The sequence below is a fragment of the Helianthus annuus genome, chromosome 10 (genome assembly GCF_002127325.2).
Source record: "Helianthus annuus cultivar XRQ/B chromosome 10, HanXRQr2.0-SUNRISE, whole genome shotgun sequence".
Taxonomy (NCBI): domain Eukaryota; kingdom Viridiplantae; phylum Streptophyta; class Magnoliopsida; order Asterales; family Asteraceae; genus Helianthus; species Helianthus annuus.
In genome coordinates this window covers 55,693,153-55,715,296 of record NC_035442.2, presented here as the reverse complement: position 1 = coordinate 55,715,296, position 22,144 = coordinate 55,693,153, and positions in this window count along the sequence as shown.

Sequence of the window (22,144 nt, the reverse complement as noted above, 5' to 3'; positions counted from 1 at the left end):
AACGGCAGATGATGTGTTCCCAAATGAATTTCCTTGTTATCATAGCAGTGGTTGAGGCCAGTGGTTTTGCCTCTACCCATTTTGTGAAATAATCGACAGCTACTATGATAAATTTGACCGCACCTGGTGCGTCTGGGAATGGTCCGACCACGTCAATTGCCCATTTTTGAAAGAGCCATGCGGTGGTGACCGGAATCAAGTTGTTCTTAGGGCGCAATGTATTGGGGGCATGCCGCTGGCAATTAATACACTTGCGCAATTCTTTGACGGCATCCAGGTGCATGCCGGGCCAGTAATACCCAGCATTCATGATTTTAGCCACTACCATGCGTGGTCCTGCGTGTATGCCGCACATTCCCTCGTGTATCTCTCTGATGAGGTATGTGGCATCTTGGGGGTCGACGCAGCGTAGGAGTGGGCCTAGGTATGATTTACGGTATAGGATACCGTCTCCCATTTGATAATGGCACGCTTTGTATTGCAACTTGCGTGCCCCTGACTTGCTTTCGGGAGTCACACCTGATTGCAAGTATGCAATGATTGGTGTCATCCAGAATGTTGTACCGTACTGGATGATATTGACTTGGCGCAGGGGTACTGAGGGATTCTGCAGAATTTCAATGCGTATCTCCTTTGCCAAGTGTTGGAAACTGGTGGACGCAAGTTTTGACAGTGCATCCGCGGATTTGTTTTCACTTATGTTGATATGACGGATATTGAAGGAAGTGAATTTTGATTTTAGTTGCAAGGCTTGCTCGAGGTAGAGGATCATGATATCCCCTTTTGCGGTATAGTCACCGCGCACCTGCCCTGCAACTAACAAGGAGTCGACGTGTGCTTCCAGATGTTGTACGCCGAGCTTTACTGCTAGACGTAGCCCTGCCAATAGAGCTTCATACTCTGCCTCGTTATTTGTGCTTTTGAAATTAAGGCGGATTGCATAGGTAAGCTCTTGGCCATTGGGGCTGACGAGTCGCAGACCTGCGCCCGCACCTTCTTCGTTGGACGCACCATCGGTAAAAAGTGCCCATATTTCTGAAGAAGGTGGTGGTGATGCAGGGTTTTATCCTTCCTCGCATTCTTGGATGCGATTTGCCGGTACCTCGGCGACGAAATCTGCCAGGACCTGGCCTTTGATTGCGGGGCGCGACTTGTAGTTTAGCGTGAGTGCGCCCAGCTCGATTACCCATTTTGCTAATCTCCCAGAGATGTCAGGTTTGGATAGGATCAGGCCGATCCTGTAGTCGGTTAACACCGTTATGACGTGATTTGCGAAGTAGCGTCGCAACCGTCTTGATGCGTGTAGTAGTGCTAGTACCAACTTTTCCATTATTGAATATCTTGTTTCTGGGTCGTTGAGCATCTTGCTGATGTAGTAGATGGGTGTTTGAACTCCCTCCCGTTCCACTATTAGTACCGCACCCACCGCATTGTCTGCGGCGGATAGGTATAATATAAGTGGTTCGTCTTTGCGTGGCGCGGTTAGAGTTAGGAGTTGTATCAAACACTCCTTCATTTCCCGGAAGGCATCTTCAGCCTCTGCGGTCCATTGGAATTGTTCTTTCTTTAGACAGTTCCGCAGTGTCTTGATGAAGGATAAGACTTGGCTGCATGGTTGGCTAAGAATCTATTTAGTGCGGCTAGCCTGCCGGCTAGTCGTTGCATCTCTTTCATCGTTGAAGGCGATGGCATGCGCTCGATCGCCTGAACTTTTTCCGGGTTTACCTTGAATCCATCTTTGGTTACGATGAATCCAAGGAATTTGCCTTCTTCCATTCCAAACGAGCATTTCCCTGGATTGAGGTTCATATTGACGCTTCGCAGAGTTTGGAATGTTCTTTCGATATCAGTGAGCATAGTATACTCTTCCATGCTCATGACGACTAGGTCGTCCATGTAGATTTTGACACTTTTGCTGATTTGCCCGCGGAAAGTGTCGTTCATCAGTTTTGATAGGTTGCGCCCGCGTTGTGCAACCCAAACGACATTTTTGTGTAGCAATAATTTCCGGTAGGGGTGCGGAATGCCGTTTTGTCTTCATACTCGATTGCCATCTGTACCTGGTGGTAGCCTTTGTAACAATCGAGGAAACACTTCCATCTAAATGGTGCGAGGTTGTCGACCTTTTCGTCGATTTCCGGAAGCGCGTAATAATCCTTGGGACAGGCTTCATTGAGGTCTTTATAATCGACACACATGCGCCAGCCCCCGGATGGTTTTTCTACCATGACTGGGTTGGACAACCAAGTCTGGTATTTGACTTCCCGCAGGATGCCTGCGGAGAGCAGTTCTTCGACCTGCTCACGCATCGCCTGGTTTTTTGCGGATCCAAGGTGGTGTTGGCCTTGGATCACCGACTTGATACCTGGTAAGGTATTCAAGAAATGTTGCGCAATGTCGCGTGGGACCCCGGTCATGTCTGCGGGTGCCCACGCAAAAATATCTTGGTTCCTGAAGAGCAGCTGGTTCAGGTGCGCTCTAGTGTTGGGGGACAAGGCGTGGCCCAACATGACCTTTTGTTCTGAGTATTTTGCGTTGAGGACCCATTTTTCTGGTTGGTTGTTGGGGGTTAGCCTTGCTATCTTGGTCGGACGCAGTTCGTCCGACGTCATAACTTCCCTGCGTGCATAGATTATCGCGACCCCTGTTTCGGTTGGGAAACCGATTACAGAATGGGGTACGGACGTAATCATGTTGAAATCACCTTGGGATTCTCTCCCAAGGAGCACGTCATATTTGGAAGTATGAGGTAAAACCATGAAGTTTACCTCTTCTGTTCGTGTGTGCCTTCCGCTGGTGAGGCGCACAGGAAACGTTATTTGGCCAAGGGGAAAGACAGTTTCCCCTGCGAACCCGGCTAACGGGTAATCCACTGCTTGCAACCGATCTTTGTCTTCCTGATCGAACTGGTTGAAGCACTTCTCGTATATGATATCAGAAGTACTGCCTGGGTCAATGAATAATCTCTTGGTGCAGTAATGAGCTAGTTGGCCGGTGATAACGACGGCGCGCCTGTCGCGCGGACCGCCTCGGACTTTTGGGAAGACGACTTGCTCGTCTTTCCAGTCATTGTCCGGTCTTCTCGCCGTCTTGCGCGACCTTCCTTTGCCTCCGTTGATCATATGGGTTGAGGCCACATACATGGTCCTCTTCCCTGAGGAGGTGCCCTCGCCATGGGGGGTGATGCGTTTGGTGGCTTTTTGCCCACCGGGCAACAAGTGCTACAGTTTCCCCTCCCTTAGGGCTCGCTCAATCTCCAGTCGGAGACTGATGCAGTTGTTTGTTGTGTGGCCCGAGTCCTTGTGATACTCACAATAGAGAGTGAGATCTTGATTTTTCTTGGACTTCATTGGTTGGGCCGGACGCAGGTACTGCGCGTCCGTAAGAAGGACTTCGCTTGGCGACCTAGTGATCTCGGTCCAGTTGCGGTCCCGAGATTCTTTCTTTGAAGCCCGGTTATCCCGTTGGGCGTTAATTGTTGCCCTTGCGTCAAACTGGTTGGTACGCGGGAAATAAGGTTTGGAATCGCTGCCGCGATTCCCTGTGTCTCGGTTGCGCTTATTGTTGCGCTTGGGCGCGTAGCGGGAGGTTTGGCCTTCCGCTTGGGGTTGTGCCTTTGCAAGGTGCGATTTAAGGGACCGCTGAGTCTGGGCGTATGTCTTGACCGCAGTCATGACATCCTCCCATTTCTTCGGCAAGCCGTCTTTGCCGGAGATAGTCATAACCATCTGTTCATCTCTGACGGCTTTGATGAAGTGGTTACGTGCCATTTGGTCGGCCACGTCGCCTATCTCCAGGCATTCTTTATTGTATCGGACGACGAATGCTTCGAGAAATTCGTCGTCCATGCGCCAGATATTCATGACGTCCATTGAATCACGTTCATGACGTCGCTGCTGACTGAAATGTGCGAGGAACTTTGCATGTAATTCCTCAAATGAGGCCAGTGATCCTACTGGCAAAGAATCGAACCAAGCCCTGGCCAGACCCGTCAGGGTCTGGGGGAAAAAATGACACCAGGTGGGCTCGTCCCACCTGCCGTTGCACCCTGCGCCCATAAAAATGTTCATGTGATCGTCCAGGTCGGACGAACCGTTGAATTTCCCAATGTTGAATGGGAATTTTGTAGTGGTGACATGGGCGTGTGCGATTCTTGGGGTGAATTTAGAGTTTTCGGCCGCGGCTGTTGGCCTGTAGGTTTGATTCTCGGGGCGCTTTGCAGCGCGGAGGTATGTGTTGCGGGGGTGAGTGGGAGGAGAATAGTTGCGTCCTCCCGGTCTGCTGCTAGTGGCATGAGAATCTCCGCAATATGTATGGTCGTCCGGGTCGGTACGATCATATCCTTCGTGTTGGGGCAGCGGTCCCAGCCGGCTTTGGATGCCGGAACCGCGGTGGATTGTGGATTGCCGCCTGTTATCGCCTTGGGGACTCAGGCGGCTTTGTATTGGGCCTTTGGTACGAGACCCATATGAGGAAGCGTCCTCATTTATTGTGCGGACCTCACAGTAAGAGGATCCACGGTCTTCATGCCTGCTTCTGGAGGCTGGACGTGAGGGTGCCCTGCCGTCATATTGTAAAATACGAACCGCAGGTGTATGTGGTGCCGGGGTAGGCCCGGCTTGTACTTGCGCTTTAGCGCAAGCTCGGTGTATGTTGCGGCCAGCAGGGCTGCCTGCTGGTCATACCAGGTGTGAGGGTCCATGTCCGGAGGGATCACAGATGCGTACTGTGATAGGTCGTGTCCGAACGTTAGGGATGGACCCCTTTGCGTTGATGTGCCAATGTGGTTAGGATTTGGGGTTGGAGGAGTGATCCTCGTAGTCCCTGAGTTGGTGGGGTTTAGGTTATCCCCAGTAGTGTTATTCAGACGATCAGACATGATCTTTTGAGAGGGAGAGGGATGGTACAAAAAGAGTAGCGGTGGGCGCCAATGATGAAACAATGGTTAACTGGGCGGGGTTAACACCCTGGTCTCGTCAAGAAGGGTTAATCCCTTCCTCTCAAGGATCGCTGGTTGGATCGCCTGCCGGTTGATCTCCTGCACAAGGAAACAAACCGTGACTCGTAACAAGGAGGATGGGGTGGGGGGTGCTCCTTGTTACCACTCTCCGGCGTGAGAATCAGTAGTCTGCTTGGGAAGCAAAGTATGAATGTGGTAAGGTAAATCAACATCTCGAGATAGGAACTGAGCCAGAATGGACACAATTCATGGTTAGCTTCGATGAAGGCATAACTGGGCCATCAAATGTGACAGATAATGGAGACCCACACGTAAACATACAACCTGAAAAACTATCAAACAATCAAGATAGTGGGCTGGAACAAGACCAAAATGAAGAGGAGCCCATCAACGATGAATCTGTGAATTCTGTCAAAGACACGATATCAAGTACAATAAAATGTATAAAACTGAACAGCCCTTAAACAGGTTCAAAATTACTGAAGAACAAAAGACTGATCACTGAAGGATGTATGAACGGACACTGCAGATCATCAACCAGATGATCTGCGTCTGTAGGATGTCAAATACACACCAATAAAACTCTCGAACACAACCTGCAGCAGACTGAATGTTCTAGAGAGTAAAAAATATGCAGAAACAACTTCAGCGACTTCAAGATTATTGCAGACAAAGAGATGCTTTTGTTGTGTGTTTTGAAAAGCCAAGACACAGCCCTTTAAAAAAGGATGGACAGCAACAACCCTAAGCCCAATAGCAGCCCACAACTGAACATAAGGGAACCGGACCCATCTCCACAAAAAGCGAGACCATGAAACAGAAAAATAAAAAAAATAAGATTAACACTTATTGAATTGAAAGAGATAAAGGAACCAGAAAAAATAAATATATATTTCAACACCCCCCCCCCCAATTCAATGTGCAAAACAATTAAAAAGACCCAAGTTTTCACAAACCTTTTCATGTGCTTGAACAGGTAATCCTTTTGTAAAGACATCTGCAGTTTGATTTTCAGAAGTAACACCAACAGTCTTAATAACCCCTTTTGAGATCTTTTCTCTTAAAAAGAAGAGATCAATCTCAAAATGTTTGGTACGTTCGTGGAAAACAGGATTAGCAGCAGTAGATATAGCTGCTGTATTGTCACAAAATAAGTAGACAAGAAGCTTAATATCAACTTTGAGTTCTTTTAGAAGGTTAAGGAGCCAAATAATTTCACATGTCGCAGCACACATCGCACGATATTCTGCCTCAGCAGAAGATCTGGATATAGTGGACTGCTTTTTGCTTTTCCACGAAATAAGAGAGTTTCCTAAGAAAATACAAAAACCAACGACAGACTTTCTAGAGTTAACACATTTACCCAGTCAGAATCCGCAAAGGCTTTAAGGTCTAACGAAACCCCCTTTTTAAACAGTATACCGTTTCCAGGAGACCCCTTAAGATACCTTAAGAGTCTCAAGGCAATTTTAAAATGAGCATTAGTGGGACTATGCATATATTGACTTAGATAGTGCACAGAATAGGCAATATCAGCCCTTGTGTGAGAAAGATATATTAACTTTCCCACTAACTTTTGATAGACAGAGATATCCAGTAACACTAGATTATCTTGTTCACATAAATGCGTTAAAACATGATTTGCTTCAATAGGACTGTTCACAGGTTTACACCCAGTCAAACCAAACTCAGCAAGTAAATCAAGACAATATTTTCTTTGGGACAAACACAAACCATCTTTGGTTTTTAACACTTCAATCCCAAGAAAGTATTTTAGCATTCCCAAATCTTTAATTAAAAACTTAGATTTAAGGATAGATTTTATTTTAGCAACTTCAGTTGAACAACTACCAGTTATGATAATATCATCCACATAAACAAGTAAAATAATAAACACGGATTTACTTGTTTTAACAAACATGGAATGATCACACTTACTTTGTTCGAAACCAAGTTCAAGTAACACATTAACAAGCTTCTCATTCCACATTCGAGGAGCTTGTTTAAGACCATAAAGAGATTTCTTAAGTTTACAAACCTTATTTCCATGGTTGGATCCATAACCATCAGGAAGAGTCATATAGACTTCTTCATTCAAATTTCCATATAAAAAGGCATTATTTATATCAAGTTGATATAAGTCCCAACCATTATTAACAACAATAGTTAGGACACATCTGATAGTGACCATTTTCACCATAGGTGAAAATGTCTCAAAAAATTCTATCCCCTCCTTTTGACTAAAGCCCTTAGCCACAAGCCTAGCCTTATACCTTTCTATCTCACCAGAGGCTTTATATTTAATTTTGTATATCCATTTACAGCCTATGGCTTTCCTATTAAGAGGCAAATCAATGATTTCCCAAGTATCATTTCTGTGTAACGCTTCTAATTCATCATTCATAGCCTCAACCCAGTTCTTATTAGACTTAGACTCAAAGAAATTTTTAGGCTCAGAACTTTTATTCAGCATAGAAGCAAAGCAAAGATTACATGGATCTAAATTAGCATAGTTTAGCACCTTTTCAAGAACATATTTAACTTTACCATCAATAATATAGTCATCAAGTTTAGAAGGAAATTTGGTATCTGGAAGACCTCCTAGGAACAGTATTAGTTTGACCTACTTTATCTCCCTCAGAATTATTAGAAGTATCCTCAACTTCATTAACATGCTCAGCCATGTCCATATGTTCATCAGTGACACTTGGTTGCTGAGAATTAGCCTTGTCTAAAGTCTAACTAGATTCAACATTGGACTGCTGAGACCCATGATCAGAAATAGGATTATTTATGATTTCATCATCGGGAGTAGGGCCAACTTTGGGATAAGGAGTACTAACAGAATCATACAAATCAAAGAAATTAAGAGTATTAACATTCGGAGTAAGATCATGATCAGGCAAAGTCATTTTCTCTTTAAAGGGAAAAATAGTTTCATAAAACCTAACATCCCTAGAGAAATACATCACCCTATGATCAAGACTCCAAAGTTTATAACCTTTCTTTTCATTTGAATAACCTATTAGCACACTTTTTTCAGCATGACTTTTCAACTTATCTGAATTGTTTAAAATCGTACTAAAACAAAGACATCCTATGACCCTAAGTTGACCCAACACTGGTTCAAAACCATACATACATTCATAAGGAGACATTCCCTTCAATACCGACGATGGTGTCCTGTTAATAAGGTAAGTAGCAGTTAAGACACATTCTGACCAGAATTTAAGAGGAAAACCACCTTGAAACAATAAAGCTCTAGCAACATTCAGAAGGTGCCTATGTTTTCTTTCGACTATACCGTTCTGTTGAGGTGTATGTGATGGACAATCCCATTAGAATAACAAAATCCACTCATTTGATTATTAATAAACTCAGTTCCATTATCACTTCTAAAAGTTTTAACAAGTTTACCAAACTATGTTTTAAGCAGGTTAAAAAATCCTTGTATATGATAAAAAACTTCACTTTTCTTTCTCATTAGATACAACCATACAGCCCTGGTATAATCATCAACAATAGTAAGAAAGAACCTAAACCCATCTCTACAAGGAACCTTGTAAGGACCCCAAACATCAATATGAACTAATTCTCCTAACATTTTAGATTTGTGATCACTTAAAGGGAAGGGATCTCTATGTTGTTTGGCTCTATGACAGATTTCACATGGTGAAAGATTAGTATTTTTAACATCCAATTTATTTTTTAAAACATGTAAGAAAGGTTCAGTAGGATGGCCTAATCTAGCATGCCATAGATTAACATCACTTTTAGCATTACACACCTTAACAGAAGAGCTACCACAGAAATAGAGACCATCAAGTTGATTACCAGTCACCTCGATTTTCTTTGTTTGAGAATCCTGAATATAACAGTTATTTTCATCAAATGTCACAGTTAATTTGCAATCTTTGACTAACTTATGAACAGAAACAAGGTTAACACAATAAGCAGGAATAAGAAAAACATCATATAAAATAACCTTATCACTTAACTTGATATCACCGATTTTAGTAACCAAAGCACTAGTGCCATTTGGATGTTTAACTTTTATATTATATTCAGTTACATCAATAAACAGGTTTGGGATCACATGAGGCTTTGCAAGACATATCAACAAAACTATTAAAACACATAGAATCGTTAGACCTACCAGCAAAACCACTGCTTTGTGGATCATTTTTTGACTTATCATTCAAAAGACTAAGAAGTTGAGCCACCTGTTCACTAGTCAAAGAACTCATAGCAGAAGATGGAGAAGCAGTATCAGACGTTTCAGTAATAACATTATTACTAACCCTGCTACCCTTATTCCCATTGTTTTTTATTTCATCCCAGTAGGATAACCAACAAGTTCAAAACATTTTTCAATAGTATGACCCGTCTTGTTACAGTGAGAACATTTAAGATTGGGATTAGGGGGCCTAATACCCTTTTTCTTTGAATCAAAACCTTGATTTGTTTTAGCAGCAAAGCCAACGGTACTATTAGGAATCCTTTTAGAAAATTTTTTCATATGAAGATGTGACTCTTCTCTTGAAATAATGGAAAAAAACATCTTTAACTGTAGGAAGAGTTTCTCTAGTTAAAAGATTAGTTCTCACAGACTGGTATGTACTATCAAGACCCATCAAAAATTGCATCAGTTTAATAAGATGATTGAAGTCATTAAATTGTTTAGATGCATCACACGTACATGAAGGTAAAGCAAATAATTGATCAAGTTGTTTCCAAATTGCATCAGTTTAATAAGATGATTGAAGTCATTAAATTGTTTAGATGCATCACACGTACATGAAGGTAAAGCAAATAATTGATCAAGTTGTTTCCACATGCAATTCAGTTTATGATAGTATTCGGAAACAGGCATGCCACTTTGCGTAAATGAATTAATTTTTTGATATAGGTTAAACACAATAGACCCATCGACTTTATCATAAGTTTCCTTTAAATCTCTCCATACCTCAGAAGCAAGTTTAGAATACACATGACCAAGATACAGTTCATCAGACACAGAATTTAGAATCCAAGTAAGAACAATTGAGTTACATCTATCCCACTGTCTACCTAATACTTCATCAGTAGTAGACCTACGACAAGAACCATCAATAAACCCAATTTTATTCTTAACTTGTAGAGCTAAATTCATAGAGTTTGCCCAAACTGTATAATTTTCTGTCCCCTTAAGTTTAATAGTAACAATAGACAAATTAGCACAATCACTAGGGTGTAGAAATAAAGGGTCACCTGCATCAATTTTACTAATCAAAGAAGCACTAGTCGAACCCATAGTATCAGTAGTGACTACAGCATCATCTCCAGACATAATCAATCAAATAACAGAATAATAGCCAAAGAAAACAAGAATAGCAAACTGAATAGCACAGAATCAATCAAGAAACAGACAAGACAATATTTAAATATAGCACAAAACAAAATAAAAACTAAGATAAGGATAGAACGATCTCACAGCGGGTGCATATGATTCCAGCGAATCAGACTTGTAACCTTCACGTAGGGTTACAAGAATCTGATCAGGTGATGAGTAAAACCGCGCTCTGTTGGTTTGCCCTATGATAGAGACCAACAAGAACTTTGAGAAGACGCAAACGAAAACCCAAAGAATTAGAGTTTCAAAACTTCAGCCGAAACGGAACCAAAAAAAGACCAGAAACACCAGGTATGAAGTCGGCAGAACCAACCGGAACCACCAAGACTCCGATAATCACCAGAAAACCCCTCGACCCTAACGGATCTGAGAGAATCCCTTGATTGCAGCGGAAGAAATCAACCCAAGAGCACTAGCCAAGAGCACTAGATGTCAAAGACACAATATCAAGTACAATAAAATGTATAAAACTGAACAGCCCTTAAACAGGTTCAAAATTACTGAAGAACAAAAGACTGATCACTGAAGGATGTATGAACGGACACTACAGATCATCAACCAGATGATCTGCGTCTGTAGGATGTCAAATATACACCAATAAAACTCTCGAACACAACCTGCAGCGGACTGAATGTTCTAGAGAGTAAAAAATATGCAGAAACAACTTCAGCGACTTCAAGATTATTGCAGACAAAGAGATGCTTTTGTTGTGTGTTCCGAAAAGCCAAGACACAACCCTTTAAAAAAGGATGGACAACAACAACCCTAAGCCCAACAGCAGCCCACAACTGAACATAAGGGAACCGGGCCCATCTCCTCAAAAGCGAGACCATGAAACAGAAAAATAAAAAATAAGATTAACACTTATTGAATTGAAAGAGATAAAGGAACCAGAAAAAAATAAATATATATTTCAACAAATTCGAACCAAAGTGATGCACTGAATGAAGCCCGATACGAACAGGAAGATGAAACAGGTCTTAGGAGAACTTCGAGACAAACAACTCTCCCTAAGCGATTTAATGATTATGTGATGTATACGGAAGGCGAATGTTATTTAATTTATAAAGAGTCAAAAAGTATAGTAGAAGCAAAACAAGATGCAAATTGGAAGCAAGCAATGTATAGTGAGCTAGGTTCAATTGAACAAAATGATACATGGAATTTAGGTGAATTACCAATGGGTTACCAAGCAGTTGTACACAGTTCATGGTTAACTTGGATGAAGGCATGGTTGGGCCATCAAATGTGACAACTAATGGAGACCCACACGTAAACATACAACCTGAACAACCATCAAATAATCCAGATAGTGGGCTGCAACAAGCCCACAACGAAGAGGAGCCCATCGGTGATGAATATGTAAACTCGAACCAAAGTGATGAACCAAGTGAAGCCCAATACAATAGAAAGATGAAACATGTCTTAGGAGAACATCAAGACAAACATATTACTTTATCTTAATTTCCCTATTATTGAGTATTAATTGCTAGTTATATAATTTGCATTGAAGGCTTGGTAAATTTTATTGAAATCATCTCACATAAGAGATTTGTATGACCCCCAGGCCACTCTAAGTGTTTGGTTTTAGCAAATAATTCATGCCCCAATTTGGTCACAAAAGTTTCCGGGTAGTAATTTTATCGCAAATATTTCCGGTCGTCCAGTCTTAGTTCCTAGAAAGAAAAGTTTGCTCGTAGTTCTTTTGCGGAAAATAAATGTTGCAAAAACATTCCGGTTTCTAAATCGGTAGTTAGCTTTTAGATTAAAATGTTGATCAATACATTTTGTCGCAAAATAGTTTCATGTAAAAATCATTGCGACGACGGTACTCCTAGATCATAAAAGGGCAAATAGCGATAAGGGTATTGCTAGTACGTTGAAGGGCAAATAGTTAAAGAAAGATATGGTGGTTTGATAAAGCTTACAGCTAAGGTATTATACTAATTTCTAACCTTAAAAGGCTCAGTTACATTTGTAAATAGAAAAAATAAATATATTTTGGATATTGACAACATTATTGAATAATAGTTGATCCAAACTGGTAGATGTACAAAAAAAAAATGCTAATTTGATAATACATAACTATAGACTCATATACTACATGGGTTATGTATCAAAAATGATGAAATATAAAAACAATTATGATAAAAATTATGTATTACATTATATGTAATAATGAAAATCTACAAATCAATGTTACATTTATAATTTACAAATCTATTAATATAAATATAAATTACAAATCTCTAAAAAGTTCTTTGTCGATAACATTGGATATCCAACTCGTAAGATTACCATCTTTATCAACAATTAACAATTTAAGCTTGTCTCTGCTTTTAACACTGGAAAAAAAAACACGTACAAACTATGTGAAAACACTTGTTGTTTTAAAACCAAACCAACTCCGACTAATGATTATTCTTGAATTTTGTTAATCGTCATCGCAAAACATATAATGGGTGAAAAATGTATTAATTGATCTCGTCTATTACACTGAGGCTGGACAAAATTTGTTAAATTGATTTTTCTTAAGTTATACATCTTTTATATAATCTAAACATATAATTAAATTTAATAATAAACATTTTAAATAAATCCAATAATTAAAATTCTAGATAATAACGAAAATTAATTTGAAGATAATCTAAATATAAATTTAAATTTAAGATTTTATCAGTTACCATAAAATGTGATATTGAGTATTTGACTTACAAAAAATATTGATATTCATTATTATAAATAAAGAAAGAATAATTTCAAACATTTACAATAAGTGATATGCATGTACTATTTATTAAAATAATATTTGTTAAAACAAAATATTTGTGAGATTGAAAAAGAGAGTGTCACATACCATTAATTTACGTATTTCATCTTTTTTAATATAACCTTACAACTTTTTTACTTTCAATTTTCGTCCCCTATACTTTATATACTACTCAAAACTTTCGTTTTATGATTCATTCTAAATTTTACGAGTTAATACGACGCAACGTACGTGTGTGATTCAACGTTCTTATGACTGCACTCTAAATTTTGTGAGTTAACATGGTGCAATGGTGCGTATGTGGTTCAACGTTTTTATATCGTCTATTTTTTTTGTTTCATAGGTTTGTCGCAACGTGCGGGTCCTAAATCGACTTCGTTAATATTTTATATGTTTTACGTTTCAGTCTAATTTCTCTGCATTAACACGCCGCAACTCCAGTGTTAGTGGTCGCTGGTGGTGGTGTGGCGTTAATGCTATTGGTCACGGTTTTACGCCCCCGCGGCGAAACGCAGGGGGACTTTATACTAGTTAGAATAATTTATTAGAAGTTAGATTAGATAATTTCCCCGTATCCATCTTTGTTACATAGATTCTATTTATAACATTTACTTAATATTAAATTATCATCACTTTGTTGCACTAAGACTATGTGCTGTTGATTAACTAAACTCATTATCGCATCATCTTCGCGTCATTTCCACATAAGAACTTGATCATTAACTAAATAACCCACATCACCTTCACGTCACTTCCACATAAGAACTTGACCATTAACTAAATAACCGTTAATAATGTGTTGTAGATTAACTAAACACCTAATACCAATAACTAAAAAAGGGTGACATTTGATTACTTGGAACATCCAGGGCCCCACCACCAATATTCATTCCTCCGTTAACCCAATAACAAACGGTGCCTTAGTTAACTGGTTAACTACCCGACGCAGTGTAGCGGCCATTAATGGCCTACGTGGCACCGTTAACCAGGGCCGGACCTATAGTAAATGTAAGCTAAGCTTGGGCTTAGGGGCTTCAAAAGTACCCCCCCCCACTCAAAATAAAATTAATATGCTATTAGTGCAAACTTATTGTTTTAGATTTGTTTGATTCCTTATAGAAATAAACCACTTTCTCTTATAGCTGTGTTAGATTTTTGCTTGTTTCCAAACATGGATAAAGAGATATCATTTATAACAATTGAAGAAGGAACAAAAGACCCTAAATTTCATTTCGCCTTGAGCCTTCAAAAAGGTTGGAACGGCTCTGCCGTTAACGAAGCCTTAATTAACCCACAACCAGGGGCGGATCCACATTGAAGGTTACGGGTTCGCACGAACCCAGTCGGTTTCGAATTTTTAGTAGAAGTGGTAATAGAAAATTCTGAATGAACCCATAAAATAAATACGCGATGAACCCATTAATGAATTTTCATCCCAAAATCTCTCATCTCCCACCGCAAATAGGTCTCTCACATTCTCATGGCTGGGGACTCACATAGTCACATTGTTCCTGAAACAAGGAGACCACTTGGCTTCAATTTCTAAACCTTCTTGGAAGAATGAAAGGTAAACTTATAATTTCTTTACTTTCTTTCATTCTTTGACAAGTTTCAATGAACATATGTTGTTAAATGTTAATATGTTGTGCAACTTGAATGATTATATGAAAAATATGAATGCGAATCAGACAATCATTGATTTTTAATTGTTAATTTGTAGAACTTGAATAATTATGTGAAGATATGAATATGAATTAGACAATTAGTGATGTTAATTTGTTAAAACTTGAATTCGATATTTAGGTATGAAGAAAATCGACAACTTTTTCTAAAGACAACCATCCTCATCTTCAAATAGTAAACCCTAGAAAATACATTTATGAATGCAGTTAGGTTGGTTAGATCAACCAAAGAAGAATTACCATTTCTTTCTTTATTATTCTATCGTATTTTTTATTATGTGATGAATTTTACCCGACTCAAACTGTTGAACCGGCCGAATTTTTTACATCCCGTCCTATGATACTAAAGTATCTAAAAGCAATGAATCCACTGAAAAAAATTCTTGGATCCGCCACTGTTCACAACAAACAAAATGATAAAACGTACGTGGACGGTGATAGCAAATTTAGAAAATAATCTTGTGGGCAAACAATATTTCGGTAGCAAAATTGATCAAGGGTAGGCTTGGGAGAGGGAACATAATATATTTTTGGTTAGATGTGTGGTTGGAAGACATTATACATATATTAATAAACGAATCTAATGAACAGTAATTATATTATATTATTATAAAATAAAACATCAATACAGACACGTACACACCATCTTTCTCATCTCAAAACCCTCACACTAACCATCACCCTTCCACCATCCATCTCAGCCACCACCAAATCCGGCCACCGAGCACCACTCCACACTCATTTCCCCCCACAACACGCGTCATCCACCGTGCCTCTACCGGCATCGATATCGCGCCTCCCCTTGCTACCACCGGTCTGGCTCAAACTGGCGTCAATCGACGTCGGCGACACAAGCACTTCCAAATAGAAAACGCACTCCCCGGATTTTCACACAGGGTTTTGCGGCAGCGGCGGGTCGGAATGGAGATCCGGCAGCTATGCGCCACGGTAGACACCTTTTTCTATCTCAGCCGACTCTGCTTCAGCTTCAACTTCGGTTAATTCCCCTAAAAGAAAAGAAAAGTTCCCTCGTTTGTTTGTATTAGAAAAGAAAAAAGATGATCGGTTGGGGAGCGTGTTATCGAGGTGGATGGTGTGAAGGATGGTAATTGGGACTAGAAAACTGTTGCTATGGAGATCTTAGGGGGGTCAGGGACCCAAAAAAGGCAGAGTGGGTTAGGGGTCTCAAAACTACCCATGTGTACATTTTTTGGCAATTCAAGAAACAAAGATGGGGGCTCGAACAGGGTTTTGTACAGCAGGTTATGGGGAAGGTCCAGATTTGAGTTCGAGGTGGTGGATGTCACACCTTGACTTTTGCGGAAGCGTTGTCATTTTTGTTAGTGCATTAATCTCTATCGCCTTCGTCAATCCGAGCCGTAGCGAGAAACTGAAGATAGCGAGTCTTTATAGTGTTATATATAGTCAAAAGGCAAGGTGGCAATCTTGTAATTAATGAGAAATCTCATTAAAAGCCTTGGCCTATAAATAGAGGAGTTAGGTTTAAAGTTAAAGACTTTTCCTCCATTTGATGATTTAGAGATTCAAGTCTAGAGAGAGAAAGTCTCTCCACGTGATTCTCGTTGCTTGTACACGTCATATCTTCAATAAAATCACGGTTCTAGTACGTTATTGTGTGTTCGGTCACGCACGTTCACGGATTCCGCACGTCGAACGTTTGTTACGCAATCGAACGGTGTCAAAACCGGTCCTACAAGTGGTATCAGAGCTAGGAGCTCGATTGCATTGATCAAACACATTGATTCGTACCAGATTTCAGCGATTTCAGATCCGAATTTCATCTATTTCTTCATTTTTTTCACTTTTATCACGTTTTTCACTGAAAAACATCAAATTGAACGGGATTTTACGGTCCGAATCGGCTGATTTTTTGATATATTGTGCGAAAATACCTGATCTATAACCCTACCAAGTTTCAGATCAAAACTCCTAGCCGTTTAGGAGTAATCTCGGTTCGTTTTTGCGTCAAAATTCAGGTCCGCTCATACGAACCTTGATAGTTCCCTCATAAGGTCTAATTTTAGTGGTTTCGCTTGTGTGGTTCGCTCATAGTGACATATCTAGTAAGGTTCGCTTATTCAGTCAGTAAGGTTCGCTTATTCAGTCAGTAAGGTTCGCTTATTCGGTCCAGTAGGTTTCGCTTATTAGTCATCTCGGTGGTTTCGCTTATAACTGTCATCGTCATCAAATTGTCTGCCACGTTTAATAATCGGTCCAATTATATTGTGTTGAGTATCAATTGTTGTCAGCTCACCATACCATCGGCCCAATCAGTAGATATTGTAATTCGAGAAGTTAATAAAATAGCATCAGTAGATATTGTCGGCACAATTAATTGAATTGATAAAACATATTAATTTGTCCAATCAGTCGAGCTAAGGTGTTAAAGCCCATGTGATTTCAGTCGATTGACCCAATAAATGTTGTAGCTATAAGGCCCAATCAGAGATATAAAAACAAACGGCACAATGAGCATTGTATTGATAAAAGGAATGTCGGCCATGTGAGTTAGTGGAAATTGAGATCAGTTTTGTTTGCATGTGTTTATCGGCCCAAGGTTGTCATGTGATAAGATTCTTTAATGAAGTCGTCGGATTAGTGGATCATGAGGCCCAATCAAAGAGTTTGAAAGACATTATATAATTGACAAGCCCATTGATTACATCGGACGAATCAGATTTAAGTGAAATCAAAATTGACATCTATATATCATGTGATGTTGTCGGCTAGTTTTGTTTGCTTAAGATGAGATTTCCAAGTGAATTAAATAGGAAATATAGATTGCATATGAAACAACTGTGTTTGTCGGCATAGTGTTTTATATTGGCCAAATTGATTACATAGCTTAAGAGGCACATTTAAAGTTGGAGTATATAGTTTAAACCATTTGAAGACCCATATTTCTAGCCACATCCGATAAGCTCATTCATTCATAGGTTTCACTTGAACATTGAAACGAGTTTGCGAATTTTCGACAACGAGTCTTAGATTGACTTCATCAAACATATACTTTTACGTATTCGTTTCGTTTTGAACTAATCATTTGTTCGTTTGTTTGCAGGAGAAACGTGGTTTGTCAAGCATAGGATACTCGCCCGAGCGAATCCTTAAACGATCATAACTCATTTGATTGTGTGAATTTGTATAGTGTTTGAAAATCTGTTGTTGTGTATTTTTCATTACCGAAACATGGATTCTGAGTTTATACTGCACTAAACAAGTTTGATAATTTTACAGGTATTAAGGGAGAATCAACTGAAGAATTGATCGATAGGTATATCAAGTTATATTTAGAGATGAAGCGTTTGAACATTAGCAAAATGGATGAGACGTGGGTTGATAAGTTGGCGAATGCTTTACCAATTGATGTGTGGGGAACGTATTTGTTTGCTTGGAAGAAGAGCGGTGAATATTATAGTTTCAATTTGAGCTCGTTCGTTGAGAAGATTCAAGTTCAAGAAATTGAATTCCAAAAGATTGGAAAATTGAAGTATGTTTCAGGAGAAAAGAATCAGAAATCAGCAACTGTTGAAGTAAAAGTCAAATCGAAGAAAATGATCAAGTGGTAGAAAAGCAAGTTGACGAAATTTCAGATATTAAGGTTGAGAAGAAGGCTGAAGCTGTAAAGATGATCGAGAAATGCTTAAATTATGAAAATCTGAAATCTGAAAATGTCAAACTCATGAGGGATTTAGAGAGTTTGTCATTAGAAAATGAAAATCTTAAAAAATCAGAAAATGTTTTGAAAAATCAAAAACAAAATTTTGAAAATGAAAAATTAAAAATGGAAAAAGAATTTCAAAGTCAAATAAAAATTCTTGAAGATGGGAGAGATGTGTTTAGCAAAAACAACATCGAAAAGCAAAAAAATGATAAATTCTCATCTTCAGAAGATTATTCAACTTGAAAAAGAAGGTGAGCAAGCTCGAAAGAAAATCAACGAGCTTGAAACGAAATTGAAAGGTTTTGTGACTTCTTCAGAGTATTTGAATATTCCATGTCCAAAACCGATCAATTCTGTTCCAATAAGTGATGATGTCACAAACTTTGACAATGTCAAAGTTGAAGATTGTAATGAGAAATCTGATGATGAAAATAAAAAACTTGAAAAACAAAAATTGTTTTTGAAACTAAAAGAAAAATTCAAAAATACTGATTTGCAATCTACTGAAATTGGTGAATGCTCAAAGCAAAAACCTTTGAAGAAGAAAGTGGAACAAAAACAAAAGGGTAAAAATTTGAAAAAAGTTCAAAAAGATAATAAAAGCTCATCAGATCGATCATCCAATCAAAATCAAAAACCACAAAAATTGGAAAATGAAAACTCAAAAATTGTTGGCAATAAGTGGTGCAGGTCGGACCACAGTGCTCAAAAGTCAAATCCAGCAATCAAGAGGAAAAAGGAATATCACCAAGCCAAACAATGCTATGATCTGAGCATTTGGTGTGAAAGTGGTACATGGTACGATAACAGAGTGTGTTACCGGTGTGGTTATCAAGTACACATTGCTGTTAACTGCCAGAATTGGAGCTATGATGTAACACCCCCAAAATACCACCTGCGGAAACTCCGCGAGGCATGTTACACATCAGAGTCTGAGCCACCAATCACATTGAACCAATGATAAATATTTAAATAAAACATGTCATTAATTGCCAAGATTAAATGTCAAACATAATATCAATTCCCAAAGAGTTAAATAGCGGAAGCATGTGATAAATTGTTTAGCAATTGTTTCATAATAATACTCAAAACCAATGTGTCAAATATAAGTAGTCCAATAGCTTCGATCCATGACCACTCCATCACTCCCAGATAGCAAGTCCAAGTCACGAATTCTAACGACCTGCAAGCATGCAGACAAGTGTGTCAGACGACGCTGGTGAGTTCAAAGTTTAGTTAACGTGTTTTGTTACCAGATGTATGTTAATGCGATTCAACGTTGCAATACGATGTTGCTCATAACATGCTAGATACCCTAGGGAGTGTGCCCATATGTATCCGGGGAGTGTGCCCCTTAACAACCCCAATGCTCCTAACCAAGCATTGGTAATGATCGATCCCATGTACAATAACCAAGACCCAATTACATTGTTTACCCAAGATTCCCTTTCCAAACGTTGACTAGTCGTCCCAAACCATCGGGACGCATGCTTGAGAAATGCAGTGAACTCACCTTGGTTTGCTCGGTAAGATTAACTACTTGTTCACACTTAACCAGTCAAGTCCTAAGATAGGCACGTATACATAATCAGTTTGTCATCACGAAGTTGGCACGTAAGTATAATCATAGTGAACATTGCATCAATAAGCACCGAGTATCACATTGCACGTGTTCAAGATTATCCAAGTTATGTTCAACATTTAACAGCAGTTAGTTAATACAGTTAACTTCTGACAGAGTCTAACTAGGTTATTGTGTAAGTTATCCAATTCAGCAAAACACAACATTGGCGAATCACAAGTTTGGCGAAACACATTCTGTTTCGTCAAACATCATTTGGCAAAACACATCTTCTATTTCGTCAACCCCCTTGGCGAATCAAATCCAGATTCGTCAAACATTCTAATTCGCCAAACAATCTATTTCGTCAATCATTCTATTTCGTCAAGGCAGCAGTTACATCAAACATACAGTTACACGGAATCATGCAGTTAGGTACAGAAACCCTAATCATGGTTAATAGCCGTCATCATCAACCCGTAATTACATCGAAGTCGTACAACATACAATCATCAACTAATCAAAACACGATTTGCAAGTTACTGAAACATAAGTATATTCATGACAATAGCACGTATCAGATCGACAAATATCAACCCGACATAGACATCGTTAAATCTAGTTCTATCAATCACTTATTCAAACCAATCCGACTTGTTTGTTAGGATCCCCAAACCATCATCATGTTTCGCACAAGGGTACGTAACCGATTAATCATGCAACACCAAACCAAGATCATCATACGCATGTCCGTTCCAGGAATCAAACATAAACATAAACGCAAGTCACGTAATTAGGTATTCATGAAACAAAGTTAACATACAAGCAACTAACCGAGATGAATGGGATGGTTGTTTAATCGCTCGGAGACCTGGGGAATTCGCACGGCTGCCGTCACACTTGGGAGGGAGTTCTAGGGTTCTAACTATTGCCAAAGATGTGAAATGTAAGCCGGTTCACGCTATTATACATGTATTCACGTAATGGGCCCTTACCGGGCTTGGCGAAACGGATGGGCCGGCGAGACATTTGTTTCGTCGAGATGGTGTTGACGAAACAGATTCCCTGTTTCGTCGAGATTGAGTTGACGGATCAAGCTTCTGATTCGTCGGGTTGATTCGTGAAAGTTTCACAAGACTTTACAAGACTTAGCTAGCTCGAGTGTGTGTGTACTCACAGGTTCACATTATATTATTAACACATAACATGCAATCACATTAACACATAACACGCAATATTCACAATGGTTTCATTGTCACATAACGTGCACATTACAAGTCAACAAGTCAAACAACTAATCAGTCAAAGTCAACGAAGGTCGAAAACTCGAGTTGTCACATCATCCCCAACTTGAAAGAAATTTCGTCCCGAAATTTGATAGGCCATCCGCAACACGATGCGATGCTAATCAAGATGACTGTGCATTTTCCGCGGGTGTCACATATGAGATGAGGAGATGTTATAACTGCCAAATCAAAGGTCACATTGCCAGAGATTGCCCAAGAAGATCGAATGAAAGATTGAGGGTTAATTCTCAGAAATTGGCAAAGATTCCAGTCAATGTCAAGCCAAAAGAACTGAAAGTTCAAGAACCAAAAGTTCAAAAACCAAAAGTTCAAGAACAAAAAGTTCAAGAGAAGAAAGTAAAGCTTTCTCAAGGGCAGAAAGATAGACGGAGGAAGAAAAGGAAGAAAGCAAGAGAGTATCTGGAGAGGATTTTGTCCTCGGGTTCAACTGTTGGTAAAAATAAGAGTTCTGATGAATCACTTTCCTCGACTGCAAAGTCAAGCAAGATGAATTCATCAGATACAAATCTGAGGACAGAAGAGAGAAAGAAGAAGAAGAAAGTTACTGGCGATGAATTTGTTTCTTCGGAAATAAAGGAGCCACGTTCTAGCAATGATTCTGATTCGTCAAAATCAGAGGAGCCACAAGTTGAGCTCAAAAGTGAAAATTCAGTTCTGCCAATGGATGATATCAACTTTCCACCATTGCGAGCTGAAAATTATAAACAAAAAGTTGACGAAGTTGAAATTTCAAATCAATCTTTTTCTGAAAAGAAATATTTTGATGTTGAAAAAGCCTTTAACCCCA